We start from the raw sequence: 9775 nt of genomic DNA on the forward strand, positions 1-9775 counted from the left end.
TCCCAAGTGCTAGGATTGCAGGCATGCACCAGCACATAATGTTGGAATGGGAGGGTTTACCCTGTGTCTTTGTATGTCAGCAGTGTTTAGCTTTCTTTTAATATTTACAGGGCACAAACTCACAACTGAGTTTGCTTTAACTCTCAGGCTAAACTCTGGACTTGGACTTTTCAGCAATGCTGAAACTACTAGAATGTAAGCATGTCCATCTTATAGAAGGACTAAATGAATTTTGTATAAAAGAATAGTGCTATGATTTATATCTAGATGGCCCCCAAAGCCTCACGTGCTCATAGGTAGAACTTTTGGAAGGTGACTGGATCAAGTGTGTGATACTCATATTGGATTAGTCCACTGATGGGTTTGTAGCTGAGTGCAGTGTTGGGAAGTGAAACCTGGTGGGAAAAGGTGAGTGTGAGCATGGTCAGGAACTATACATATCCCTCCTCCTTCCTTGATTTCTCTCTGCTTCCTGCCTACCTTCCCATGAGCTATTTCTCCTCTGCCATGCCCCTCTACCACAGTGCCCTGCTAGTCACCTATAGACTGAAACCTCAATAAACCATAAGCTACCAAAACCCCCAATGAGGGTTCAGTCTCCCACCAAGCAATGTGGCACATGGATGAAGAAAGACGAAGACAGATCTGCAGTTTCAAAGGGATCTGGGATGAGCAATTGCTCTCAATGGAACAAAGGACTAAGAGTTACAGTGACCACAGCTTTTATTGCTTATGTCACCAGCAAGAAAGTAGAGTAAAGGTTGTGACTGGGTGCTCAGGGAAAATAACTTTTGCAGGCCTGGCTTGTAAAGGCGGGACAAAGCACTCTTGCATCAGGCACAGAGGCTCCCCAGTTAGACAGTGACTTAATGAATAACTTGATGTTTGGAAAGCCAGCACTTCTACTGCTGGGAAGGTATACTGGAGCCTCATTTCCTCAGCAGAGATGTTATTTCGTGTCTTAGCCCTAGAATTTCACAGGGTCTTGCTCAAGCATCATTCCAGCCATCAACAGGGGGTTGTGGTGGCAATTCTTGCCCACATGATGCTGCTTTGCTGTGATGAGACACAGTGGTGCCTCGGCCAGACTTGATCACATTCTTTTAGCCAATTAAGGGAACATTCACCCCTATATAGCTAGCTCTGCACAACTCAGCAAATAGGGCTGAAGTAAAGGTCAGGTAAAGATGGAGGCAAGGGGATTCATTTCTCAGGGGAATGTGGCTTGGTGTTCCCCCACAGTGAGCCAAAACAAACCTCTCCCCCTTTAAGTTTTGGTGTTGAGTGCTATGTGTCAGTAAAGAGAAAGTAGCCAAGACACTTCCCATTTCTATCTACACCTAAAATGTTCTTATCTCCACGTTAAGGCTAAGGTGTTGCTATCCCTGCTTTCCAGGAATTAGGAAAGTGCTATGCTTTGGGGTGTCCTCCAGAATACACATGTTGCAAACTTAAACCCCAAAGTTATGTTAATGATATTTGGGGCCTTTTGAGGTAATTAGGATCTGAAGAGTTTGTGAGAGAGGGATCCCCATGACACAGTTAATGGCTTTATAAGAAGAAGAAGAGAGACTAAGCGAATAAGCTTGCTCTGCTTTGCCATGGGATGTTCTGTACTGCCTTGGGACTCTGCTAAGTCTGTCATTGAGAAGGTCCTCAGCAGATGCAGCTTCTACTTTTTAAAATTTATTTTAAAAATAAAAGAAGGAAAACATATTAACAAACAGACATCTATTAACAAAATAGCATAAGAACAATACAAGCAATACTGAATCACAGACAAAATGGTAGGAAATTAACAACGGTTATTGTATTACATATTTTTTTTTGTTTTGTTTTGTTTTTTTGGTTTTTTTGGTTTTTGGTTTTTCTCTGGCACCGGGAACCGAACTCACGACCTTGCACTTGCCAGGCAGGTGCTTTGCCGCTGAGCTAAATCCCCAGCACCTGTATTACATATTGATATCTTCAAAGTGGTTTCTCAAGAAAACAAATAGAGATGTGCAAGATTGATCAAATAATTGATCATTGAGTGATCCTGCGGCTTCTAGATCTTGGACTTTACAGCCTCCAGAGCTATAATAAAGGAACAAAATTTCTTTTCTTCATAAATCACTCACTTAATAATATTTGGTTTTTTAAAAAATTTATTTAAAAAAGTAAAAAAAGGATAACATAGTAATAGGAGGATTTACCGAATTACAGAGCGGTAGGACATTATCAGTGGTTGTTATTTTACCTATTGGTATCTTCAAGATAGTTTCTCAGGAAAGCAAATAGACAAATAATAGTGAGTTACAGACAAAAATGGTAGGAAATTATCAATGGTTGTTGTACTATACTTTGGTTTCTTCAAAGTGGTTTTTAGGGAAAACAAATAAAGCTACACATGAGTGATCAATTAAATAATCATTGACTAGTCTCAATGGTTGTTGTTGAAAACACATAATAATAAACATACATCCATTTACAAAATAGCATAGGAACAATAAAAACATTACAGAGTTATGGACAGACTGGTAGGAAATTATCAATGGCTGCTGTAATACATGGTGGTATCTTCAAAGTGGTTTCTCAGGAAAACAAAGATATGCAAGAAAGAGCTAACAAGTAGTTACAGCCCAAGGGTTGTGAAAAATTGCAGATTACCTCCTCATCAGTGACTCTTTTCACTGAGGTGTGACAGTTGGAAGGAAGGCCAGGATTGAAAAGAAGGACCGAGAGACTAGCATAGTGTCCAGCAATAGGCTGTTTACTTTTCCTCTATAGTCATGATTACGTGGGGCTCCTCCTTGAAAATAACAGTCTGGCCAGAGGGAGAAGGCAGAGTATGCCCTGGGCCCCTTCATTCCTGTTGGACCAGCTGGTAGGAGGGGTCTGAGCACTGGGGTCTGAACACTGGGGCCTTCACTTCAGAGGGCAGTCCAACCTCTAGTGGTCACCTTTATAGTCAGAGCATGGCCCAGGGGCTTCTTAGGGCAGTCCTTCTTGAGATGGCCAGGCTTTTGATGGCAGTAGCAGATGAATGTAGTCGACGAGTTCTTCTTGGGGCCCTGAGAATCAGACTTAGGGTCTGTTTCTGTTAGTGCTGCAGCAAAGGCAGCTGTTTTTTCTCCATCTCTTTGTTTTCTCTCCTTGGCCTCCTCCTCCTCATGGCTATAAAAAACTAAGGAGGCAATTCTTACTAACATCTCAAGTGAGCTATCTGGGGCAAAAGCCATTTTTTGTAGCTTTTTTCTACTATTTGGGGCTGACTGAGTAATAAACTTATCTTTAAGAATAGTTTGTCCCTCTACTGTATGTTTATTACTATGTGTTCTCAACAACAACCACTGAGACTAGTCAATGATTATTTAATTGATCACTCATGTATAGCTCTATGGGTTTTCCCTAGAAACCACTTTGAAGAAACCAAAGTGTAGTACAACAGCCATTGATAATTTCCTACCATTTTTGTCTGTAACCAGGGACCCAGGGAAGTATGCTTTATCAATGCCTTTTGTCTAAGAAAGCAGAGAGGTGTTCTCTCCAACCACCAAGCACATTGGGATCCCGTAACCACTTAGTATCCTCTCCCCAGCTGTCAACACAGGCGGCAGGAACATGTGGATGAAGTCCTCAGCCCACTAGTCAGTCTCAGCACCATCAGGTGCAAAGTGTCCCAGGCAAGTAACCTAGACACGTACCTTCTCCATGAAGGCAGTTCTTCAAAATCTGAATATTGGGCACCCATGTAATACATGAAGTCTCGGTGCAGACCTCTCCAGAGCTCCACTTAGTTCTCCACCACAGCTTGTACAGTCAGGGGAAGAATGGCTTCCAGGGGGGTCTCCCCAGGTATTGTGCAAGGTCCTCCTGGTTTCCAGCTCCCAAATAGCTCCTATGTCCCCAGTCAGCTCGACCTCTGAGTCATTGGGCGTCAGTACTCTCATGTTCTCTGAGTCCTTGTTCATCAGCTGCTCCTCCTCTGACTCTGGACCTTTCTGGCTCTCAATGGTAGGGCCAAGAGTGACCCACTGTGTGGCATGTTTTCCCAGAGGTCTCTCCACATCAGGATTGTTCGTGCATGTCTCTGGGTGGGCCTATTGTGTCAGTGCTTCTCTATGGCATGGTGTTTCTTGGGCAGCAGCCGCCCCAAGGGCCGGCACACATCTCCATGCTGCTTCCCGGGTGCCTGCTGCCTGCCTTTCCAGGGACCTGTGTGGCCGGGTGCGCCGGGCCCCAAAGGGCCAGCACTCCCCAGCCACACGGCCTCCAGGCGCTGGCTCCTGTGGCCTGCCTGCCTCCCTGGGCACCTGCACGGCCAGGTGTGCCAGACCCCAAAGGCAATAATATTTGGTTATGGTAGCAATAAACATACTAAAACAGAAAGGGAGAAGAAATCCAAGGTAAGCAGCTTGGTTGCACACATCAAGTTTATTCACATCTATTGGCCCAAACTTGGTCATATAGTCACATCTCTTAAGAGCATCTGGGAAATACACTTATGGCATAAGATTAGGAGTTTTCATTATAGTGTCCCTGCCTCTGCTCCATCCTGTGTATTGAGCAAGGGGTAAAGATACCTTGCCTTTAGTTTATAGATCCCTGAAACACAAAGATTCACATACAGGCCCAAGGAAGAGAAATGTACATTACTCCTCTGTGATTTTGGCTATCTAGCTAGGTATGAATTTTGTAATCCTTGAGGACAGAGTGAATGTCTTCATATTTGAGAAGAAAATAAAACCAATATTTGGTGGCTCAAGGAATGGACTGATGCAGATAGGATCAATATTTATGCTTTCTCTTCAACATTGTACAGCTGTTGCTGTCCTGCCAGGAACTGCACATCTGCTTCTACTTTCATCCTCCCAACTAATTCCCAGCAGTACAATGTATTCAGATACAGTGGTTGTTATGTCTGAGGCAAGGAAGGTAAGAAATGTGTGCTTTCTCTACATCCTCTTCATTGTCTGCTGGATGGGTACAGACTACTCTCAAATCCTACATGATAGCACATCACAAGATGAAAGGAAATGGAGCCCTAAATCTCCAACCAGGAATCCGCTGGCCCACAAGAAACACCTGTATTGAGCTACTATATGAGTGAAAACAGATTTCTTTTACTATGTTAGGTCAAGCTATAATAATGTGGTTTTTATTGGTTATATTAGCTAGCATAAACTTAACAAACATATGGATTTTATTGACTTATTGACTTACTTAAAAAAAAGTTTTGCTCTGTAATCCAGGCTAGCCTTGGACTCTTGTACTCAAGTCATCCTCTTGCCTCAGCCCTCCAGGTGACTGGGACTGAAGATGCATACCACCATGTCCAGCTTATTCATTTACTTTTCACATTGTTTGTGTCCTCTCCATGATATAAGTTCCAAGAGATCAAAGTCTGTGTCTATTCATTGCTATGTTCCCAGTGCCAAGGGCAATGTTCAGCACATAGGGGCTGGCTGGTCAATAAATACTGATGAGTGAAGGATAAGTGAATACTGAATTATTCCCTGAAGAGGGATGAGTTTTGCCAAGTCACATGTGCTCTTGCTGGCTGAGACAGATATCACGGGTCTGTGAATCAGAGCTAGAAGGTGTGTTTTCTCAGAGCATGGATAACTGTTCTTTGCTAAAGCATCAATATAACAACTGAGGGTAAAAGTTAACTTGTGGTCATAGTTCATTTGCTTATTCACTCATCCATTCATTAATTCATTACAGAAATATGTGTACTGGGCCTACTATGTAGCAGGCTCTCTGTTAGGTGTGGCTATATGGGTATACATAGGATCAGCATGTAGCCATAGTTACAGACAATCTATAATTGTATTTAGTTAAGTAGGAGGAGCTCTGCATTTGGTAAATAATTGTTACGGGTGTCAAGTGAGAAAGAGAAGAAAGCATGGGTGGTATGGTAAGCTTGTTCTGGCATAGGATATGCATCTCAGAACAGTATTAAAAATGGAGGACTCTGGAGCAATACTAGATGGCCAGCCCAGTAATTTGTAGACCAATAGGTGAGAGTGGGAGAGAGAAGTAAGGAAAAAGTCACTGTCCTTATCAGACATGTTAGGACACTGTATGTTCCACTTGGGGTATGTGCATGGGGGTGGGGTATTCACATTTTGCATTTTGTCCAATTACATCATGATGATTAAAAGACTCTGAAAATTATAAATTGAAAAAGAAATTTTGAGTTTTACTAATGGCCAAAAGATATAAGGAAGAGTGTTTTGGGTCAGTAGTATGAAACACTTGTGATTGATAGCTGCCTAAGGGTGGAATGTCTTGTCCCTTGGACTAGTGGGTTACAGTATTAGTCATGACCATTTCCCAAGATTCTTAACATTATTAAGGCAGAGGAAGGACTCTCAAGGAGGTCTAGGCATGGGCTTATGGGCAAGCAATGCCATGAAGCCATAAACTGTATTCACATTTTGAGTATGTACAAGTTCCTGGGGAAGAGCCATGATTTTCTTCAGATTTTAAAAAGGTCTATGACTTAGAAAAGGTAAAGAATAAGAGAGACATTTACTATCAGATGCAAATTGGTTGGGCACATTATTCCATACAGAAAAATTTAAGGACTGGGCATTATTGTGTGTTCGTGCGTAAAACACTGGGCATTATTTTGTGTTCGTGTGCTACCTCCAAAGTTGAGGGGTCAAGAAGAATCACAGTATTTTGTCCATGCTTATGTCGTTTCTTTAAGATACTGGCTCAGCTCCTCCATTCCTGGCTTGGGACTGGATACTTGGAAATGGAAGCCACCCTTTTCTTTTCTCATGTTAATTTTCCAGCAAAATTATGACAAATAATTTGAAAATTTTAAATAAACAGCAAAAGTCTTGTATTCATGCCAAATGGTCTTGATTATCTAGATAGATAGGAAATAAAAAGAAAACACTGGTCATACAGGCCGGGCATGGCAGTGCATGCATTTAATCCCAGCACTCAAGAGCCTGAGGCAGGAGGATCACTGAGAGTTTGAGGCCAGCCTAGGGTACAAAGCTAGTTCAAGGCCAGCCTAAACTGCATAGTGAAACCCTGTCTCAATACCACCCCCCAAAAAACCAAAAAAATAAAAACAAAATAACCACTAGTCATTATCTGGGTATATATGAAATTTTAAAAAGTGCTGGTCATGCCAATATAGTCTACTATGACAAAGAGGCCCCAATAGAGAAGCTTAACTAAGATAACAGTTTATTTCTCTCTCACATAAAATTCTTGAGGAAGTGGGTGATCCAGAGCTAGTAGGGTGGTTTTGTCTATGAGGTCATCTAGGTGTCAGGCTCCTTCTACCTTGTTGTCCTACAGTCTTCAACATAATTTTTAGTTAATGATCTAAACTAGCAGCCCTAGCTCCTGCTACCATATCTGCCTCCAAGAAGGTACAAAAAGGATAAAAAGGAAAGGGAGGATATATGTATATCTTTCTTTTTGAAGATATTAGACAGAAATTGTACACAACACTATTGCTCAGAGCTCTGCCCAAAACCTAGGCCCATGATGTATCTCATTGAAAGGGAGATGGGATAATATGGTCTGTAGTTGGCAATCATGAACTCAGCTAAAGTTCTATTTCTGTAGGAATGGGCACAGGATGTGGGGGGGATGTTGTATAGCCTCTGCTGCCAATAGTCTATCATTTAAACTTGGATGGGGGTAGGTCTTTTAAAATAAAAATAGTATCTGGGATAGTTCTGACCATGAAGAGTTCATAACATTTTTGGTTCAGTAATAAAGAAACATCCACATTTCTAGCAGGTCATATAGATTAATTTATAAAGGAACTATCCAAGCCCATCACAATTATTATTTCTGTGAGTTCAGGAATGCTTTAAGCCTTCATGACCATAGCCACTGTTATTGCATAACCTCTTGGTTAGCCCTATTGGACACTCAAACCCTGGCCATAGGCTACCAATAAAATCAGGGGAGCAGGGAAATCTTCCCCATGTAGATGGTGGTCTTCCATAATTGTGCATATGGACAGAGGAGACAAAGGAATGTAGGAGCTGTATCAGAGTTCTGTGAATCTGACAGGTGTTTTTATAAGAGATATTTGGTACCATTGCCCTTGAAAGCTAAATGCTTTCTATCCCCTTATATCCCTTGGCAACATACAGGCTTTATTAAACCCAGGATGAACATTGGATTTCCTATCTGGTTAACAAAATTCTTGGTCCTGCAGCCACCTCCCTCCTCACACTAAGCCTTGGTCCTTAGTAGAGCTTTCAGGTGCTTACAAGGCTTTCACCATAGAACTTCCCAATAATCAAGATGTGCAGCATGACAAAGCACTGGTGAACACTTGCAGAGAGTATTATGTAAACGTTCCTATGGTTGATTGGATAGCCCTGGTTAGTCTTCACAAATCTTGGATTTTCCCCCTTCACTCACACTGTACTCCCAAACAATTAAGAAGTTATACATTATGTTCTGTCAAAGGTCATCAACATCTTCTTCACATCCATTTCCCTTCAACTCCACTGCCACCACACTTGGAAAGCACTATCATCTCTTACTGGCACTATTGCAAGAGTCCTATGCCCTTTATTTCTGCTCTCACACATGCTCTCTCGAATCTATTCATTCTCCATATAACAGATGCAAAACTTTCTGAAAATGCAATTCATCCCAAGTCCCACCTCTGGGGGAAGATCTTCAAAGGGGTCCTCTTGTACTTCAAAACAAGTCTAAAGTTCTCATTAGGCTCCAGTGAGTGATAAATCTGAAAATTATTAAGAAATTCCCACTCAGACACTACAAGAGTGGGTAGCACCAGAAAATATGTATAATCTTTTGTAATGATGCAAATAGAGACATTCTTATCCAAGACTCAAAACTCAGTAACCATAGGAAAAGTGTGCATATATCTTCATAAAAATTATAAAGTTCCATATGATAAAAACCCATCTTAGATACAGTTTAAAAAAGCAAAATAATCTGAAACACTATAAAGAAAAGTTATAAGCAAGAATTATTCTTGCTTTGTATGACCTTTGATAAACATACTTGAATAAGATAGTATCATGGTAAACAAAATAATGTACAGAGATATCACAGAAAGCAAATTGAAGATAAACATAAATGACCAATAAGCACATTTAAAAAATTACAAATAACTTAAATATCCCATACAGTGGTTAACAATTATAGAACATCTAATTTACAGAAAACTATAAACCCATCAAAAGGAATGAGATGAATTTTTACTAAGTGAAAAAAAGTGAGAACAATATGGATATGGTCCCATTTATTAAAAAATACACACATCTATATGTTGATGTAAAATGTATATGAAAAAAATCTCAAAGAATGCACACCAAATTATTTCATTTTTAGGAAAGTTTGTAGGATTGGTCAGGTGGTGTTGTGCGGCACAGCTGAAGTGGAATTTTTAATTTTATTCAACACGCTCTTCCAGCCCTGAAACTTTTTTTTTATAAAGACAATAAAAAAAACCAGTAATACAATAACAACAACATAGACAAAAACAGAACAAATCAAAAACAATAAAAATGATAAAGGGTTTCAAAACAAAACAATAGGAATTAATAGTGGTTGTTATATTACATATTATCTTCAACAATGTTGAACAGATTATGAGATGTAAGAATGCAATCTTGATCAAACCATTAAAGAGAATAAAAAATACCAATAAAAACACATTAGAAATGATACAGAGCTTCACTAAACAAGATGGTAGGAATTCACCAGTGGTTATTATATTGCATATTGTTGTCTTCAAATTAGTTCCTCAGATTACCAGATATAAGCA

General features: G+C 40.5%; 1 protein-coding gene across 1 annotated transcript in view; it reads right to left on the reverse strand.

Moving 5' to 3' along the window:
• Positions 1-4397: 4397 nt before the first annotated feature.
• The window catches only part of LOC102010235 (cytochrome P450 4X1), a 42217-nt gene continuing 36839 nt past the window's right edge, over positions 4398-9775 (reverse strand). The window contains exons 13-14 of the transcript XR_001236710.1: positions 8643-8725; positions 4398-6865 (exon numbers count right to left, since the gene is read on the reverse strand). The gene's annotated coding sequence lies outside the window, so the exon portion shown is untranslated. The remainder of the gene's footprint in view (positions 6866-8642; positions 8726-9775) is intronic.

The sequence above is a fragment of the Chinchilla lanigera genome, unplaced genomic scaffold (genome assembly GCF_000276665.1).
Source record: "Chinchilla lanigera isolate Chin_1 unplaced genomic scaffold, ChiLan1.0 scaffold00063, whole genome shotgun sequence".
In the NCBI taxonomy this organism is placed as follows: domain Eukaryota; kingdom Metazoa; phylum Chordata; class Mammalia; order Rodentia; family Chinchillidae; genus Chinchilla; species Chinchilla lanigera.